Source organism: Labrus bergylta, chromosome 16 (assembly GCF_963930695.1).
Source record: "Labrus bergylta chromosome 16, fLabBer1.1, whole genome shotgun sequence".
Taxonomy (NCBI): domain Eukaryota; kingdom Metazoa; phylum Chordata; class Actinopteri; order Labriformes; family Labridae; genus Labrus; species Labrus bergylta.
In genome coordinates this window covers 6,422,068-6,443,184 of record NC_089210.1, presented here as the reverse complement: position 1 = coordinate 6,443,184, position 21,117 = coordinate 6,422,068, and the positions used below count along the sequence as shown (strand labels likewise).

Below are 21,117 nucleotides of genomic sequence, written 5' to 3'. Positions count from 1 at the left end.
CCCCCCCCTCTCAAAGCCACCATTGCACTGTTTTGTATAAACTAAACATGAAACAACACTGAGCTGATACCGTCACATCACTACATGCAGACCCTGATAATAAAAACATTTTTAAACCATAGTCACTGTTTAATTTATGACACTGCTGTTGTATCTTATGTCTTTTACGCCATAAATGGAGCTTAAAGGGACAAACATGCAACACCACGGATGAGCTCTCGCTGTCCTCCACGTGTAAATATTAATTTTGCAAGCTAACTACAACATCAGCAGTTGTCACGGACTGTGAAAGGGAAAAAAAAAATGCTTTTCTAAAAGCAAGGGCTTTTAATTTTTAAAGGACAGGAGCACACAAGGGCTTTTTATGCTCAGCGCTTCGGCGTTGTCTTAAAGTGTGTTATGTGGGAGCAGAGGAAGGAAAGGCAAAGTACATTTGCACAGGAACAAGCGTTTTTAAACCAGCTGAATAGCTAACCAACGATAAAACATGTTAAGAGGAGCAGAGGAAGAGAAAACACAAAACTGTACTCCTCTGCTCACAGGTTAGCCTTAGCGGCTTTTCTCGCTACCTTTAGTTTAGACGGCTAACGCTCTGACATAATTAGCTATTACAAATGTTGCCTTAGGCAGACGTAGGATACAAATCTTTATTGGAAGTTATTTGAGTTAGCTTAAGGATTGATCATATATTAGCAAAATATCGTTAATCATTCTTTGTGCCAAATATTACTCCAAATGTATCCCGTAGATCATGGCCTCCAGGTTAGCTTTAGATCACAGGTTCACATCTCTAAGTACTCTTCTCAAAGGATTTCCTGCAGTGTAGTGACTCAGCAGAAGTAGCCATGTAGCTCAGCACATCAGAGGCCCCTGGTATTCTGGGGGTCTGTTAGGGGTCAGATTTCAGATCCGCATCCATGAGCCATGTCAGCATTGACCTCCTAAACCATGCATGCCATATCCATCTGCTTCCAGTGCTTACATTTGCTATATCTCTAATCAAGTCTCAAATAGCACCCTTATCTCTAAACTTTTAAAAGACGCCTTACAAGGGTGTGAGGGCCCAAAAGCCTGTGCTGTGTGTATTGATGTTTACTCCAGTAGAGCACAGGGTGCTTTTTGAGACCTCTGTCTATCTCTTCTTACGCCATAGAGCTTTGATACTCTGATATCAGCAACAGATAATTGTATTATTAGTAAAAAAAAAAAAAAAATCTACTCTAAAGGTGCCACTGTGCAGAGGATGATAAACTCTGTCACACATTATAGTTATTATTAATCTATTACTGGGGGGTTTGAGAGGGGAGCAGAGTGGGATATCAGGGGTGGTAGTCTTTGTAATATTCTATTAATCTAGTTTCATTTTCTACTTCGATGTGCTTTGTGAGATTGTGTTTGTTTCAATCACATCTGAAGCCTCTGAGAGGAGGAGAGGAAGAGAAGAGGAGCGCTCGAACGATCTCTCGTGGACATTGAGCTCACCTCACTGGTGCCGGAGGTCGTGTAACACTGAGAATACACACACACACACACATACATGCATTTAAAGGACGGTTACTATACTTCTGAGGACTTATAAGCCAAATGCACTACAGGCAAAAGTCTTGTTCAAGCTTGTCAAAGAGCTAAATTTAGAAAACGAAGCCATCAGAAGCAGCAGTCTTTTAAAAATGTATACTTTTATGTAGCTTAAATAATTCTTTCTTTTTTTGGGGGGGGGGAATCTGTAGGTCAAAATAACAGGATGGTTACACAGTATAGTACACTATAACACAACTCAATTACAGCCTAAAATAAATGACAATAATTTGAACCAAAGCCATCAAAATTATTATTTTTTGTACACTAAACTCAGCAAACTTCAACAAATTTCTACATTTCTTACAATGCATGACCTGGTCATTTTTAAGAAGTGATTCCAAATTATATCTGTTCATTCAGTGTTTTATATTAGTGTATTTGCAGAGCTACCATGTAGGATTGTACTGCATTTAATTCCTGTGAATTCCTCAACACGTGGAGCTTTTACTGTTGATATGTTAAACAAAATCATGCAATACAATATAATTACAAATCGGAAAATAAGGGCACAAATATTTAGAAGATCAAAAAAAAAAAAAAAAAGCATGATCCATTAGTGTTAACTAATATCAAAGCACAAAATTATATTTTTTAAGATCCCTACAACTCTGTATGGATGAAATGTCTGGAAATAAAATGCCAAGTTAGGACTTTGAACTTAAAACATTCACTCAAAAACCTAAAAAGAAAATTAAGACAGAAGAATTTTGAGATGACTGTTGAGCATTATAGGTCCTTATAAGTATAGAAGCATACAGCATATAGCAATACACACACTTAAAAATGGTCACAAACATATGGCACGCATTCATACAGTACAAACTCACAGCTTTAGCTTTGACTGGTGCCGTGTGGGGGAACAAAATCACTGTGTCATGTTTGGGGGGGGGGGGGGGGGGGGAATCATTCTAAGTGTTGTTGTTTTTTGGGGGGTTGGGGGGGGGGGGTGGGGGGGGGGGATGGACTACAAACTGTTTCTGTCGCTGATGTGTCGCTCCTCGATGGAACTACAAGTACTCTGAGCCAGCTAATCAAACATGGAGGACCAGAAGAACTGTGTGAGAAATGTGAATTTTAATGGAAAACATGTTATAATACACACTATACACTTTGCTGACAACACACACACACACATCCACTGACACGTACAAGGTTACTGTGTGAGGAGGGCTTACGGGTGGAGTTATGTGCCTGCATGTGTGTGTGTATGTGTGTGTGCTTGTGTGTGTCTGTGTGTGCGTGTGCAGTTAGCCTCTCCTCACCCATGCACCCAGTGCCTGCCTGTCCTGCCTTCAGAAAGCTCCCAGATCAGCCATGGGGCTTCCAGTATAACCTCCTCTGCGTTCCCACGACCTTTAATGGTTGTACTGGGATCAGCTTTAGAGCTAACTGCCCCGGTCATTCGTCAGCAGACGCAGCCATACAAGGTACAAGGACTGTTCTGGAGTCAGCGGTTTGTGGTTAATCATGGCGTTTAGGTTACTCAAATGGAAGTAATTTCACATCTTGAAGGTCTGACTTGACTGTTGGCCTTTTATTTGAAAACATCGGCTCTTCTTCTCGCCCTGACTTTTTGTCACTTTCTGTGAGGTTGATTCAAGATCAGCAGAGGGGACATAGCAGCAGAGACAATAAACTATCAGATCCCCAATGACAGCTGCTCTTGAGTCAGCGTCACCTGGTGTAGCCTGCTTGTCTTCATGTTATCAAACTCCCTGAAATCTGCCACAGAAAAGGAACATTCACTTTTGTCTTTAGAGGCTTTTAGAGGACAGCTTTTCCTCTTCAAAGATACTGAGAGGGGTCAGCTTGCATGAGTGCCAACTGGAAATAAAGCATCCGTTTACAGGGAGATTTACAGAGGCTGTCTGCATAGGTCTGAAGATTAAAAGCTAGCAACAGGATATCAAGACTTACTCTGGCCTTGAGGTCTATTTAGCCTCTTTTTCAGACTTCCTCTTCCTTAACAACCTCCCATTTTCGTGTACCAAACTTTAGCCCGTTAGCGAGAGAGATTTCGTACCTTTCTTGCATTTTTTCATGTATTATCTTGACAGGAAGTACAGAGCAATTAAAATCTGCTTTTTTTTTATGGCTTTGCCTCAAGCCCTAAGTTTAGGAAGTGTTGTTTACATGCAGAAACATGCTCGAGCCCAGCACGGTTGACTGACCAAGGATGAAGGGCCGGAAATGGCAGCAGATTTTACCAGGCACTGAGAGTTTTGCTCTGTATCAGGTGCATTCAGGACCCCTGTTGCATAAACTGTAAATGAGCAGCAGCAACAGAACATGTAAAAGATTTCTCTCTATTGTGTTTTGGAGTGAGTCTTCTACAAAGAGATCACTAGATTCTTGTTGGGATTCATTTGAATGATATTTCCAAAGAATCACTTTCAATAGGCTATTTGGTCCAATTCTTACAACGTAAATGTGGCTTAATAATATTATGCCATTTAAGAAGGCTTTGACCCAAGACACTAAATTGACCATCGCTTATCTCTGAGCCATGATGTAATGGGTAGAGTCAGGCTACCAAGCAAAAAGAGCAGCAAAAGTTACAGAAAGGAATCTTACTTTTGGTATTAGCACTATTTTCCTCGAGAGTCACCATTAGGTAAACATTTGTGTGAAATGGCTTTATATTTGTTGTGTGGCTTGTCAAGAAATTAGGTAGCTTTTCCCTTTAAAATTCCCTTTAGCATTAGACATGCTTTGTGTTAAGCGCTAATTAGCAAATATTAGCATGCTAACATGCTCACAATGGGAATATTTTGTTTTCCAGTAGGCTACATCCCAAAGAAAACTCAAAGTCAGATTCATGATGTGCTCTTACTCAGAACAGTCATTGAATTAGGCCCAATACAATTACAAGTAAGCTAATGTTAGTAATGCCGTTATGAACTTGCTACACTGATGGCATTAGTATTTTGTTCAAAGCACTGTAGCCTCAAAGGGCAACACAGACTCTCAGTGTTCTTATTTAACGTAGGATACAAACACTTTTAAAGGTTTGTGTGGGGTAACCTGACTTTGTCCATTACAAAACTGACCTGAGGACTGTTAGCAAACGCTACATTACAAACTCAGGAGAAGGGATGGATACGTTTCCGTATTTTAAATGTATTTTGAGTTGGATTTTTGAGTTTGCATTTACTCAGTGACAAGGATGGAAAAACCCCACAAAAAAAAAAAAAAACAGTTGTGAAGATCAGTAAAAGCAGAGTTGAAAATGTGAATTAAAGGGGATTTTCTTCTTTTAGACGTGTAGCAGTTGCAAAAGCCTCAACTTTTTTTTTCAGGGAGTGTTTATTGCAGGTAATGTAGCAGATTGCTCTGAGGTGAAACTTTTCAGATGCAGATGTGGAAGGTGAATAGCAACCATGCTTTTTTCTGTGATGAAAAAAAACAACCCAGAAAGGCTAATGACTAATGTGCACCTGGACCCTCAAGTAGCATTAACAAATAAAATCCCCCCCCTCGCCCCAGAGTTGTGGGTCCTAATTTTCATCCACTTTACAGTGCGGTGATGGGTTGTGATGTTTCGAGGATATTTTGAAATCTGTGTCAATGGGCAGCTTTTTCTCCTGCTCCATTACTCTGAGCCCGATTCTGAGATACAAAGCCCTTCACAAACACAAACACACACACACTCGCATGCAGAAACATGCTGGCACTCACATTGTCTTTCTATACACAGGCACTCTGACTGTATAACACTCACAGACCACACACACATTTACAGACACACACAAACACACACACACACACACACACACACACACAGCTGCCAGCCAGTTTCACTGTATACTTTCTAATGTAAACCTCCAACTAACAGCAGTCCGACACGGACTCATGCTGTGGATAAAAGCACACTTTTACTTACATGATATAAATATGAATACCTATATATAGAGAGAAAGAATATTATATACAGTATAATAATTAGAAAATAAAGAGTCACCTTTTCAAAGTGCCTGTGGTGAGCTTGTTTTGTGTTTGAATGTGTGTAAATGAATGATGTGTAGCTGTGTGAGCTGCTCTTACATGCTGCATGTACACTCAAAGGGACAGAGGGATAACATGCTTTGTTGTCTTTTACCACATCAAGCTTTTTGAAGAAGAGTACACATTACATTTGCTCTTTTGATGACTTATACTGATGTGTATTTTGGAAATGCCTTCAAACACTTTCTTGAAAGCAGCATCAAATATGGGCAAATACGCCATTCTGTTCGATTGATAGATATCATGATTTATAAGCCTGAACAAATAATCACATAATATTTGATCCACTGTCATAAAACAGAGCTAGCAGCAGCGCACTGTTCTGCCATCATGGAGGTGTTGATGCTGCTACTGGTAATTGTTTTAGACTAGCAAAGAAACACTGATTTTCATGTAATGTAAGGTAACAACAATGCAGTGTTACTGTAACAGAGAGTGTAACATTAGTCATAGCTACACCAATCTAAAAACATCTTCCATCGTCCCACAGTGACAAAACCTCTTGGAGCAATGGGAAACTTTTTGGGGCTTCCAGTGTTGACAGACGTTAGTGATAAAGGACTTCCTGGCATCCTTTCTCTTCATTCAGAGGTGGGACCAGAGCCGCCATACTTCACAAATCAGGCAAACCATAACAGAAGTTATCGATAGTAGGGAGAGAAAAAAAATCTGATGCCGATATATCGGCCGATATCTTTCTTAGATCTATCTTTGATCCGTAGAGATAGATAGATATACACATATTTTGCATTGATCCCTCAAATGCAGTTATCAAACACTTGTGGAAAAGATATATAATAAAGTCAAGATCGTCACTCAACTGGAAAGTAACCGCACATGTTCGCACATATTAAAACACATATGAAAGACAACTGTTAGAGCAATACAATGAAACTCAAATGAAATGCTATTTGACTTGTTAAAATGGAATATCGCCGCATATCTGCGATAAAATGAGCCTATACCGATAGTCACTGGATATGCTAATATCGGCCGATATTATCAGCTGTCTGATTTATCGGTCGGGCTCTAATGTGAAGTGCACATATAACCTGCACACTCCTCCCTTCATGCATACTAACCATGTGATGTGTATCAGCTGTGCTGTATCAACTGTTCAGAATAATCTGTCCAATAGATAAGCCCTGTGCTTATCGCAGCAGCCACCACACAGATGTCTGAATGACAAAGAGGCACAGGGTGGGAGGAAGATGAGCGTTAAGAGGGGGAAATGAGAAGAAGAGAGAGAAAGTTAATGAGGAGACAGGAGGATGTGCCAAATTTGATCTGTTTTCAGGTGATAAAGAGAGAAAAGCTTTGAGGGAATTGTGTATGCATGACTGTGTTTGGGGAACATGCATGTACGATATGAGTTCAGGTGTGTGAGATTGATTGCTAACCATGTATTTGCCGCTTTTCCAGATATTTTTTTTTCCAATTGAAAAGGGTACATCTTTTTCTGCAACCCTATGAGAGTGTTGCATCATTCATGTGCAGGGTTTGACCGTGTGTCACATCAAGTGGTCTCCGTCTGTTCACAGAGTGCTGCAGGAGCCACTGATTTTCAGGAGATATGTGACTAGTGTAACTCATCACTGGCTAACAAAACCTCCAGAATGTGTGTCATGTAAAGCTGTGGCTGCACACCTGATGACCCACTTCATGTTGCAGAATCAATTCAAGGGGTTGAAGGATGACCTACCAAGTTTGAGAAAAGGAAGTTAGAAAAATAAAACTAAATAAATCTCAGTTTTAGCTTTTTAAGTTATACAAATCTCAATCTTAACAGAACTTCCAATCCAAACATTTATTCTGGGGATGTGTGAATTAATCAACTAAACAATGGAACATAATCTTCCTGGCTGCAGCTCAGATGCAATGGGCCTGCTCTCCCCACTCTACTACTAGGATGTAAACAAGCACAGTGAACGTATAGCATCTCGTGGGAGCAGCACAGTTCGGCTGGATTTTGGATCCAGAAAAAGGAGATAGGCATGTAGGCTGTATCAGCTTCAACCAGAGCAGCCAATAATCAGATTTAGCACAGGCAATGTGGATGTTAACCTGCAGGAGAGACAGAAGGCAGGCGGTGCTAGCATTGCTAATGTTAGCCACACTTGGGAATCCACATTACATGATTAACGCTCAGACAATTTTATATAAATAGTACCACATTTTGAGCTTTTTCTGGGTGTTTTCTTACCTGTAGTCTTTTAGTTTGAATTTAAATTTCCATTTAACAGACTAGGACATTATTCACTTGCCACCACAGATGACAGGTCTCAAGGAGGTTGCTGTTTTCAGGCATCATTGAAGAAAAGATTGGGAACCCCAGAGAGGTCAAACAGCACAACACCGTGTTTGGATCCTTCAAGGAATGGGATGCTCGGGACAAGACCTGTCAACCACTTTGAAAAAACTTTTACTATCTATTCCTGGAAGGTAAGGAACCTGGTTGGACTTGTCTGAGCAAACATACAGAGTGTGACACCATCCATCCAAGGAAAGATACTAGAGGACTGGCAGGAGAAACTCCTGGATAAAGTCAGAGTGAAAAGTGAGTTTTCAGGTGTTTTGTGCAAATGTGAAAGCAATATTACTGATATGGTTGTGTTTTAAATTCACTACTTTTTGTATCTATTTTTCAAATAATTGGTAAAATGTGCAATTTCAAATACTTAAAATTGTAACAAGTACTATTTCTGAATTCATCCCTAATATTAGTCACATTTCTAGATCAAAAATACAAACAAGAAAAATTGGATCATATTATATATTTTGAAATGTGCTGCATTTCTGACATTGGAGTGATTTCACTGAAATATTGGTGATTCAATGTTATATATAAATCCCACTTTAAGTCAGATCTGTTTTTGTATGAGGCGAGATTATACTATGGCAACAAGACCAGAGGAGAATGTACTTTAAGAAGGAAGGATTCAGTGAAGAGCTCAGTTGCACCTGATGAATATTCATAGGAGTGACGTCACCTATGGAGCTCCGCGTCGTCGTCATAGAGATAAGAGTGGATGACGGGATTATGGGAGAGTCTCCGCCACACTGGGATTTTTCTGCCACTCTGCTTTTATTCCTCTTAACTGCCTTAATATTTGCCATTTTTGTCTCTAAATCTCTGCTGCTGCTCGTCTCTTCCGTCGCACAGAGATATTGTGACCATCCCCACATTTCATTTTTCCAATTTCCCCTTTTCACCCTGACTCTCTGCCTTTTTCTCTCTCTCTCTATGATCCTCTTATCCATTTCCCCCTCTGCCACATTTTTCCATCTGAAAACCCCACCCTCCCTTCGAGCAGTATGCTACTGTAGTAATTTGCTTCCTTCAGCTTCATCGGCCCAATAAGAGGAAATGGGCCGTTATGCTAATCACCCATAAAGACACTGAGCAACTCCCAGCAGGAATCAAATATCAGATTATTTTATAGTGCTGTAGCAGACAGTAATGTCCCACATCTATGTGCTCTAAAAATAAAACAGGAGTAAGTGCAGAGCATGTTTTGTTCTGAATACTGAAGGTCAGAGAGGGAAGCTTTTATTTGGGACAAAAATATATGCAATAGCCTCTAACTCCAGCCTCAAACACAAACACAAGCTCTGCCAACATGGATATACACAAATACAAGAATGTGTGTGTGTTTGTGTGTGTAGGTGTGTGTGTGCGTGTCCCAGTTGGATGTTGCTCTAACAGCTGTTTGTGACTGAATGAGGCTCGGAGGGAGAGTTGCTACTGGCTTTGATATCTTAATTATCTATCTATCTATCTATCCACATATCTATCTATGCTCTTTATGTCTATGTTTATGTATTTTTGGCTGCACTGTTATAAAAGCATGTTTTTTTCCCTTGTTTGTCCTTCTGTATGTGTGTCTTCATGCAGTGTCTCCTCAAGATCTATTTGATATATTTCACATCCCCAGGTATTAATAATAATAATAATAATAATAATAATAGGGAATTGGAGGTTTTTTTTACATAACAATACAATTTATAAAGCACAGTTAGGCATTAAACTGCATTTATTGAAGTATAGAAAATATTTTAAATTGTCTAGGAATGGCCCCCAAAATAAATAGAATTCACTGATTGAACCTTGAGTAGTATATCTGAGCTTTTCCATGAGCCATGACATCACTGACCCAGCGGTTACACAGAGCGGAAAAGTTGGTCTTCCAATTATCCAAAATGAGATGTCTTGCCAAAGCGCAGGTCTCCGAGCCACCCCTAATTTTGCCAACTGTGGCTCTGGGTCGATGTCCTTATTACACATGAAAATGTCTCAAAAATCCTGTTCCAAAATGTTCCCATCCCTCGGCATGGCCAGAATGATTGGGAAAGAGTTCCTGGGAGCTGGTTACACCGTTGACAGGTTGGATCAAATTCAGGAAAAAATAGGGCGAGACTAGTCATTGCAGGTGAAGCCTGTGAGGTACTTTAAACTGAATATCATTATGTCTGACACACATAGAGGCTGAGTGGATCCCAGCCACAGCCGACTTCCAGATTTCTTCTGAGAGCCTCTCACCCACATTATTCTCCCATTTTGATTTCAGATGATTCAAGGAGGGCGTGGCTACAGACAGTAACATGTCATGTATTAAGGATATAGAATTGTGCTTAGAACGGCCTTCATGACAATACAATTCTCTAACCAGCTAGGGGGGGGTTAGGGAAGGGTATGTTGTACAATTTCAAAAGACATGAAAATGTAGTCTTTGAACTAATCTGTTACCTCGCTCAAGCCCTAGACCAAGGGTCTCCAACCTTTTTTCATCTCAAAGCTACTTTCAAAAAATGAAAGTGGCCAAGGGCTACTTGCATCAAATCGCTTGCATTTATTTACATAGCTCAGCTGAATTAAGCTACTGTTTGAACATGTGTGAAATTGCAATAAGCCAATTCACATCAATGTCCAAGAAAACATTAGTACTTCATACTTGTTTTTATGGGCCAAATATATCAATAGGGGGAAGAGGTGCATTTACCGTCGTCAGATTTTTATTTTTAACACAGTCGGTCAACCTATAGGCGAGCTACTGAAAACCTGCCCGCGGGCTACCAGTAGCTCCCGAGCTACCTGTTGGAGACCCCTGCCCTAGACCATTGGAATGCTGCATCTAGCATTGAGAGTGCAACCAGTGGATTGTTTTTAAGTGGCATGCAGGAGAAGGTTTGCCTTAACCCTAAGTGGGTCCTATGCAGTCTTATCTTTAACATGCCTTTAATAACGGGGTTTCCTGTCCAATTCAAATGAATAGGCAGTGGGGTTCAGTCATAGAGGCTTCTTCATGAACTGTGTTGGAAAGGCAGGTGGTCAGTTAAGGTATTCGGATTCATCTTCTAGAAGCTATGACTTGTCTGGGCCAAATATACACGAATCCTACCATTATATGTTAAAATACTTTTCTGTCCAACACGATTTATTTTAGTTTATTTGAGAAGACATCAGAAGACGTAACCTTCCAAACGACTTTAAATTTCTATTCAGCTCCCTAAATATCAACCAAAACACTTTCTGAGTAATCATGTTGGGCTCTAAACTTGAAAACACAAAGCATCAGATCAGTAACAGACAGGGTTGTCAAACTTTCTGCAAATTGAGCTTTTGAGGACAAGAGACCCTTCTGCTCTCTGAGAAGGACAAACTGAGTGAAGAGCACTCTGAACCATTGTCCCTGACAAAGAGAGCAATGGTGTATGTGTGTGTGTGTGTGTGTGTGTGTGTGTGTGTGTGTTTCTTGAGTGGAGTAACACTGGCAATCTGCAGTGTGTGGAGAAAAAAAAGCCTGGGAGCTGTGAATGCTGCTCAAGCAGAGAGGCAAGATGGTAAGAGTGTAAGAGAGCTGAAGGAGAGGATGGAAGATAGAAGGACAAAACTAAATCAAACATTTAACCACAGCTTTGCACTGGTCTCGGGATGGGGGGGGGGGGGGGGAGGCTGTGAAGTCACATACACACAACAGGCAAATAAAAAAGCAGTTTTTACAGCATAAATAAACATGTTTACAGCCTAGTACAAAAAACTAAATAGGTCTGATTAGTTATTTTCATCATGGGCACACACTGTACAAGGGGTGATTATTTTTTTTAAACGGCTCCATTTTGATTTTGAGAACAATACGTCATATCCATAGTTAGGCTGAGTTCACTCGGTTGACTGAAAGTTAGGGTGAGACAGCATTTCCAACAAGGCGGCTGCTGCTGATGAGCCTCCGGAGCCCCCTGCAGTAACAGATGGCTGACGTCACTCAGGCTTCATCCATTAATATTTACTGTATTTGGGAAAAATTTATTCAAGTAAAATAAAATAAAATAAAATAAAATAAAAGTATATATTTTTTTTTTATTTATAATTGAGCGGTCTTTTTGTGTGTGAAAGCTGACGTTGATCCTCTCCGTATTGTTTATAAAGAAACTAAACGTTGGAGGTGAGACGAGTCTGTAAAAACTTGTGCGTGTACAATATGGCCGTGCAGCATCCCATGGTTGCCATGGTTCCCCTTAAAGTGCATCACTCATATCAGATCATCATTTTCAACCAACTCCAAACACAATCTCAGACAGCCACACAAAGTTGTTCTCAAGTTGCAAAGATCGATTTCTCCTGAAAATCACGCTTCAACTGCAGACTTTTTCAATCCCAAGAAGGATCAAAGCTTCACTTTAACTGACACCAGACAGAAATCAAACTTCTGTCATGGAGAATGTAAGATGTTCACTTTTTGACTCTCTGCTGCTTACTGTCATGATTCTAACTGTCACAAACAGACTGGAGACATTGATACAAACTGTGAAAATGCTTTTTACATTTTTTTAAATTAAAAAACAACCTCCCCGCCAACAAGTTGATACTGTGGAAGTGTAGCAATGAAGCAAATGTGCCTTATATGAATATTTGCTTGAAGTTTAAAATGTTCCAGCAGATACGCGTCTTCATATGTGTCAGTAAAAGGGATTAAAAAAAAAAAATCTGTAGAGGTCAACAAACTTCAAACTGGGGGACTAAAATGACTTGATAACAAACAGCAAAGAGCTCAGGATTGACATGTTTCACACTCAAACTCTGGACAGACTCGGCCTCAGTCGTGTTCAAAGTTGTTGTTTTGACATTTTAAACTGAAATATAAACTTACCACACATTGAAGGCGTTTCTTTATTATAAAATCTGTTGTTTGCTAATTGAATTTGGTGATTTTTGTCAAGTTAATGCATCAAAGTGTGTGTTGATTGTAAAAGAGCAAATAAGATTAAAAATTCACATCAGATCATTTAAACATGAACAAACACCTAAAAGAGCCGTGAGGATTTCACATGTTTCACAGCAACATGTAGGCCCACATGAAAGCGACAAAGAATTAAAGACTATCAGTAACGGCCCCAAAAATCCCATATCAGCCGGGCCTTAGTACTTATAATCCTGTTTGATTTGTAAGATTTGATCTATCTGCACTGTTGTTTTATCCTGTTGTTGCTGTGAAGCGTGTTGTACAGAGGGATTTTCTGGATGACCGTGACGAAGGCCACGAGCCGATACGCGTCATTCTAATTAGTTAATAAAGTTGATCGTCATGCTTCAAGTAGTGCTGGAGCTTTTTGACCTCTGTAAAGCATGATGTAACCAGGGTTTGGAAAGGTGCTACATAAATCAAGTTTTAGTATGATGATTAAACTATATGATATAAACAATGCCTCAGACGTCCTCTTCCTCACAGTCAGCCATCACTGTTTTTAAAGGCTCCTGAAGTCTGTTTTACACATCGTTGAACACATAAATATTTAATTAAATGAGGTCGTGCAGTTAGTGATGGTAAAGTAAGACTATAATAATCATAGATCTAGACAAGAACATTTATAAGACCTTTTTTTTTTCCATATTCTGAATATATACATATATTCTCACGTCTGAGGTCATCACATTGAATCCAGAGCTGGTTCGTATTTTAATGATTTGAAATCGAGCACACTGGATTTAAGTGGTGGCGCAGGAGCTCATTTTGTGTCTGGTGGGTTATATAAAGGATGCATCAAAAGGACTAACGGGTCATTTTGACTATTAAAAATAGTCTTATTCCCGGCATGTATTAACATTTGCAGGACGTTGTTAATGAAATCATGAAGTGTTTTTGTTGCATTGACTGTATTTCTGAAGCGTTGTTCTGTGTGTGTGTGTGTGTGTGTGTGTGTGTGTGTGTGTGTGTGTGTCGTTGCAGTGTGTTGTGCCCGTTCACCTGAAGGACCAAGACAACCGTCACACAGTGAGAGTCTCGGCACGCCGGGCGGAGTGAAAGCCTCGAGCTTTCATTCGATGTTCGTGCTGCAGGAACGACCTGGTAAGACATTTGATTTTCATATTTTGAGAAACAAATTTCCAACTTTCTCATGTGTTAAAGTCAACCATACTAGATCATTAAAACATACATTCTGCTCCAAAAAATGTGTTGCATAAATTGTGCTCAACATTTACAGTTCAGTGAGTGTTATCTTGTCTTTTAACTAGTCCACTAGTCTGAGTATAAATTAGCATTTGATCAACTGCATCCCTGATATTGGCCAATAAACGTTTATAAAATATGCACAATTGAAGTCTTTTTAAACTATTATTCTATACTAGTGTCTGCATGCAGTTTAAATTTCCTTGTGAGTTTGTGAAAGTATCTGTGAACTTGGAGCCTGACATCTTTTTGTTTGTTGGTGTTATTTCAGGACTCAAAGCAGCACCAATCAGCTCCTGCTGGTGAACCGTCCAGGAAGAGGAAGCGGACCTCTGTGGCCCCTCCTTCCACTTCTCCTGCTCCTCAGCACCCTGCACTGGTCCTCAGGCCCCGGGCCACCGTTCCACCTGATCAGCTACCTACGGTCACCTCTGTTGTCCCCAGTCTCCAGCCCTCCACCGCTCCTGTGCTAGACGACGGCCCACTAAAGATCCACCAGTATTCAGTAGAAGAGTACCAGTCACTCTACCACTCAGTAGTAGACGACAGGATCAGGTACAAGGATGGTCGTCTTCGGCCCTACAGCCAAACTCTTGGACTTCTTATGAAGCAGAAGCTGTGGGAGCGACTGGATCGCTCGATGTTCACAGAAACTATGTACAAGACAGGACTCGTTTATGTGAACGTCTCATATGGGGTTGGAGTCAATCCTCCCCTGTATGATGTGAACGTATCTGGGGAACCAGAGCCTGGAGCACCACAACAAAGAGAGTAAAGAACTGATAAGATAGTCTTTACATTAGTTTACCAGTTAGGATCTGTAAATATTGTAAATAATTTAGTGTTAAGTGTAAAATGCTTTTGTTTTAAGTTTAAGTTTAGAAAAAAAAGTTGGTATTTAGTGAAGAGTATTAAGGAAAGAACTCCAAATACACCAAGTGCCAGGACAGACAAACTTTATGCAAACAACCTGAAGTACCTGAACTCCGTCTTCAGCCTCTTTGAAATTCCTGCCTCAACCAGCCGTCTAACATCAAACCTGCCTCCATTTAAAAAAAAAAAAAAAACTAACTCAAAAACATCTGCGACGTCAAACATGTGAAAGCAGCTTTTACCACCAAGATGCTGCACAGGCGAAAAACATCTCTCAACCTCCATCTCAAGTCTCTGAATCAAACCATCAGCCTCTGCTTCCACCTGCTCAAGCTCAATGCTCTGTCAGCTACCTGCAGTTGCCTCTATCTGCTGTTTGGGGTTGACAGCTGTCACCAATGCCTTAAATTGAAACCCTGCCAAACACCAAAAGCCACAACCTTCTACTGCAGCCTCTACCAGACATAACCAGCTGCTTCCTCCACCTGAAGCCTCTCACAGCAATTTGTGCTGCTGCCAAGAATATTCCATCACTGCCATGTGCTGCAGCCACTCCTAGAAACCAGTAGCCTTAACTCTTTAACCTTAGCCTCAGCCAGAAAACTGCAGACGCCTCCAGCTGCAGTTTTTGGCCAAAAGCTGTAGCCAAAGCATCCAACTGCCTTTCCTAAAATACTAGTGTCGACCTCCACCTTTGCAAATTGTGAGACAGCTGCCTCTGTTGCCCCCAACTCAAACCTCTGCAACACATTGCAGCCACCTCAAACTGAACTTTGCTGTGGTTAATAGCTCTAGCCAGCTACCACCACCTGCAGCATCTTCTATGCTCTAGAAGCCACCACTGCATCTCCAACTCAAGCCTCTGCCAGGCATCTACAGCTACCTCCTCCCAAGAGGTAGTCAAGAGCTTCAACACATGCCTCCAGGTAGGACCTCTGCTGAACACCAACAGCTGCCTTAATATTAAGCCTCTACAAATGATGTAAGGTTCTCGCTCTGCCTGCAGCCTCTGCAAATAACAATCAGTCTCTACAACAACAACAAAAAAGATCAACCACCTGCACCTCTAAATAATAAAATACAACTATTACACCTTCAACTCAAGACTCATGCAGCAAACTGCAACACCTTGAATCCAACGCCAATGAATCCAACGCCAATGAATCCCAATTGGGACCTCAGCCAAACACACAGCAATGGGTTTCACTCTCTAAAATCTTCTTAAGATTTCTCTCAAGAAAAGCCTAGGTTGGATTCTTGACTTGTTCTTAAAAACAACACATTTTTCTCAACTGTGTTCTTAAATTGACTAATGCGAGGTCCTCTGCACCAGAAGCCTGTTCATGTATTACCTAAATATTATAGAAAAACACCCTTTTTATTCCCATATAAAGACATGAAACTGTGAAACCCAAACATATGCCTCCTTAAACTGCAGCCAATCTACAACTCCACATAGAGACTTCTACAGTTTCTGATTGTTGTATTCCATGCCTCGACCTCAAGCCTCTGCAACACCAGCAGCTGCTGCTTCTGCTTGCTGCCTCTGACAGAAAAATAACATGCTCACTCGACATGCGGCCACTGCCAACAACCTGCATCTGCTGACTGCACCTGCTGCCTCTGACAGAAACCATCATCCTCTACCTCCAACCATTGCAACAACAAAGCCGTCTGCTTCCAGCGCCTCCAACTCAAACAACCTCTACCTGCAGTCAGTGGACAACAGCTGCAGGCGATGCATCCAACTGCAGCCTCTGTGACTCATGAACTGCCCCTACCTCTATACCTGCAATGTGAGCTTGTGTCTCTGTCTGCAGCCTCAGCTTAGAATTTGAAGCTGCATCGACCTTTAGCACAAACCTGAAAACTATCGGCTTCTACATCCACCTGTGAAATATAAAAGCCTCTTGTGCCTCCTACTCAAGCCTCCACCAGCAACCTGAAGTGGCTTCCACCCTGACAGCTGCAGTCTCTGCCAAACACCAACACTAACCACTTCCAACTGAAGCCAATGCAGCACATCAGTAACCAATGCCTCCACCTGTAGCCTTGAACAGCAAATTGAGCTGCTGACTCCAACATTCAGCCACTTCACCCTCCACCAGCAAGCATTGCCAGAAACCATCAACGTCTTACTTCACTACACTGCAGTTGATGCGTCCAAGTCCATCCTCTGCTAGCAACCTGCAGACAGCAGCAGCATACCTTAACCTCACCTGCAACCATCTCAATCCTAAATTGTAGGCTTACAGTTGCAGCCCATACCCTCCACCTCAAACCTCTGATCAACACCAGCAGCTTCTGCCTCCAACTGTAGCCTCTGGCAAAAAAAATCAGCAGCTGCCTCCTCATTTAGCACATGTAAGAAACAATCACCAACATAAAACAAGTCACTTGCCATTCCTCCGACTGAAGCTTGGCTGCAAGCTTGGACAAACATCTCAAAATTTCAAACTGTCTCATTAAAAGGACATTTTTTTCAATTAATAAACAAAGTCTATTGCACTCTTTAAATAAGTCTGTGAACTGTTTCTGACTTGAGTATCATGAACAAAATATTGAAAGGCAGCTAAGCCTTTATCATCAGTTCTAAAAGTGAAACTCTACGATGTAGCAACTTACTGTAACATCCACTCGCTGAAACTGGCTAGAACTGTTCTGTTTATTGCTTTTGTGCTGTAAATTAAGCTCAAACACAGATGTGCATTTTAGAGCATCCTGTAGTAGTTTCATGTTTTAAAGAATAATGCTATGGTTTGTTTTAAACCAACCCAAATAAAGAACACATAATTATTCAACAAATATATATATTTTTTTTGCACATTTACATTTAATCTTTCATATTTAAGACTAGTAATGCTAAGTTAAATCCTGGTTGTATACATTCACATTCTTATTTTTTATATTTTTAGTACTTATTTACTTTGTATTTAATATTATATTGTGTTTAGATTTGCTAATATTCTGTTGTTGTTTTTTTTGCTCATATTGTGTGTTTGGAGAACCTGCTGCTGTAACACCACAATTTCCCAGTTTGGGATCAATAAAGTAATTCTAATCTATTCTATATCAGAAGGTATATGTATTACTGAATCAATTTCAAACAAATTGATTAACATCAAATGGAATCGTCACCCAAAGAAACAAAATATAATTGAGTTCTGAGGTTGTTGAAAATACCCAGCCATAACCTACTAAAAAAAATCTGAATCAAGGCTTATACTGCCCATTTAATGTATCTTTTTTTTTCCTCTCTATGTGTTAATTTGATGTCAAATCTCATTTTGATTTACTATGAGTGTTTATCATTCGTACATTTTCAGAAATGGGCTTTCACCTTGTTGAGCAGTGGAATATTTTCCCGTTTAAACACGTCATTTGCCATCCCGAGTTTACACATGCACACCCACACTCATCCAAATCTGAGGATGTAATTGTTTCCAAGCAGCTCTTTGATGGCTGAGTCACGGAACATGTCCTGTATCATATCACGATAAGAAGAACATCAGTTTAAAGGCAGCAGCTGTTTCCCTTTTATCCTCTCTCCCTCTCTCTCTCTCTCTCTCTCTCCTTCTGCATCTCTCCATCCTCCCACTGCTTCCACAATGTGCGCTAAGCCAGGGAAGATAGGGCAAATCCCTCCTCTGAGCAGAGCAGGCAGGAGAGTGAGGAGACCGAGTGCAAAACGCTTCCTCAAACACTCCTCTCTCATCTCTCCTTTCATTCCCTCCATTTATCGGTATCCAACCAATCAGCATGCAGCCCCCGCTAAACCACTGTCTCCGAGCTCCACTGTGATCTCTTTGACTCCCCTGTGTGCCTCTGTGTGTGTGTGAGTGTGTGTGTGTGTGTGTGTGTGTGTGTGTGTGTGTGTGTATGTCATCACTAACCTGAGGTGATGATGTCAGAAAAGGTTCCTTCTTTCTAAGCTTACTTGTTTCCTCATCTCTCGTGTCTGTCACTCTAGCAAGTCTACGTTTTTCTAAAATCGAGACAACTAAACTTTTAATTTATGTAAATATTCTTCAAATGTGTTCTTATTTACTTTAAGGGGGAGTCATAGAAGAAGAAAGTTACCACCTGTATGTCTGCTGTAGGCTTTGTGATGCCTTTAAATCAAATGTGTTAGCTCAAGCTTTAAGCTTATGACATGTGCTAAAGTAGCTGCTGCTAACTTCTGTTAGGCAGCAGCTACATGGATGGCGAGTTAATTAAGTGTACACAGGCTTAAAATGAAGGAAGCTAACAGGTAGGTAACATTATACAGGAAATGTTACCCCTCATATGAACAACTATAGGAATGTTAAAGCAACAATGTGCAACTTTTCCACCTTAAAAAAGGTTGATCTACTATAACAACAACTTTCAACATGGGGAAGTCAATCCCATGTCCATAGGTCGCCCCGGTCGCCTGCTTATAGCACGATGTAAGTTTGGCAGCATGCCGTGGCACTCTCAGAAGAAAGTGTGTACATAACTAGCCAGTTAGCCGGTCTTGATACTGTTTGATAAAATGGTTAAGATACTGAAGAGGGCGGTGAGGGACGAAGCTAAGAAGAGAAAAAGAGTGACCGAGCGAGAAGGATATCGTGCATTCTTGCAGGTATTATTCATAACTGGTTGAGATGTAAAGCTGGGCTGTATCATTATCGGTGTCATTGTTGTCTCATGTTCAGCAGCTTCACCAGGTGAAGAAAGTCAACTAATAATCATCATCGTTTAACAATTTCACAGCCAGGTTTAGTCTTCCCGACAGTAATTCTCATAAATACACTATTTACATTATATAGTGGAATTGATTTTATGTTTTACATAGAAAATATATCTTTAAAGATTTATTTTTGGGCTTTTTGTGCCTTTAATGGAGAGATAGGACAGTGGATAGAGTCGGAAATCAGGGAGAGAGAGAGAGAGAGAGGGGAATGACATGCGAGAGGGAGGCCACAGGTGGGATGTGAACCCGGGCCACCTGCTTGAGACTACAGTCTCCATACATGGGGCGCGCGCCCTAACCACTGCGCCACAAGCGCCCCAGAAAATATATCTTTAAACATTTTGTCAGCATATTAAAGTGGAAAAATGTTTTGGGAGCCGATGGCCAAGTGGCTAGTTTGCACATCCGATGTACAAAAGGCTGTTGTCTTTGAAGCGGGTGGCCCGGGTTCAAACCCAATCTGATGCTCCTTTCCTGCATGTCATTCCCCACTCTCTCTCTCTCTCTCTCCATTTACAACTCTTTCCACTGTCCTGTCTCTCCAACAAAGGCACAAATAGCCCCCCAAAAAACCTTCTTATTTTTTTAAGTGGATATATTTTAAAACTCAGATTTTGAAATCTCAATGGCGGACTGTACTAATTACTATTTATAACAAAACATACACTAAATAGCGAGTGATTCTGGATGTGTGTAGGTCTTCTGGTTGGGATGTCGTTTCTGGTGGAAAGATCTGTGGTTCAGGAAAGATGCTAACTGGTTGCTATATAGTAACTGCAGTTTAAGCAAAATGCTCAAATGTATTTAAGGCATCTGGTTTGAGAAGATATCTGCTTATAGTCTGTGCTGTAAAGTCACATAATGCAGGGCTACATTTAGGTTAAAGGCCACAAATACTGTTTAGTCAGGCTTTAGGACCAAATGTCACAAAGTATAAACCTTTGAGATTTAAATTCCAGCACAGTTCAGCTTCACATGAGTTGGTTATCATAAATGGTAATGTGTCGCCCCTTAGTGGATAATATACGGAACGCAAGCAACAGACCTGCAGTCAACAATTATATTTAATTAACAGATATGTCCATTCTGTAGCTTCTGTGATTTGAAAAAGTAGACCTATGTTTATTCTATCGTCCTAACTCTCAGGGAGTTGCATGGGATTGTGAGACCTGCTTTATGTTCAAATGTAGTTTATAAATATAAACGCATCGGATCTATAGCAGAAGAAACTGACAAGTAACCGCAAGTATTTCATCTTTACGAGGTGTAAATCTGGTTCTCTTTCAGTTGGCCAAGCTGTTTTTCCCCAGAGTCCAAACAGGTGCACTGCTCTCAGCGTGGAGTCAAGAAGCTGCGTTCAGGTGTAGTCAGGAAAATTCGTAAAATGTCAACTGGATGGTAGGTTGAAGGAATTGACAAAAAAAAGTGATTTTTAATTAATTAAAACAAATGTAAATGCAATTGGTTGTTCATTTACCGAGTTAATAATCTGTA

At 40.6% G+C, this 21,117-nt stretch overlaps 1 long non-coding RNA gene across 1 annotated transcript; it reads right to left on the bottom strand.

Moving 5' to 3' along the window:
• Positions 1 to 1,716: 1,716 nt before the first annotated feature.
• On the bottom strand, positions 1,717 to 9,601 carry LOC136183016 (uncharacterized). The gene is made up of 2 exons (XR_010668863.1): positions 6,185 to 9,601; positions 1,717 to 6,085 (listed from the first exon to the last, which is right to left on the bottom strand). It is a non-coding gene; the product is annotated as an uncharacterized lncRNA (long non-coding RNA).
• Between the last annotated feature and the right edge of the window lie 11,516 nt (positions 9,602 to 21,117).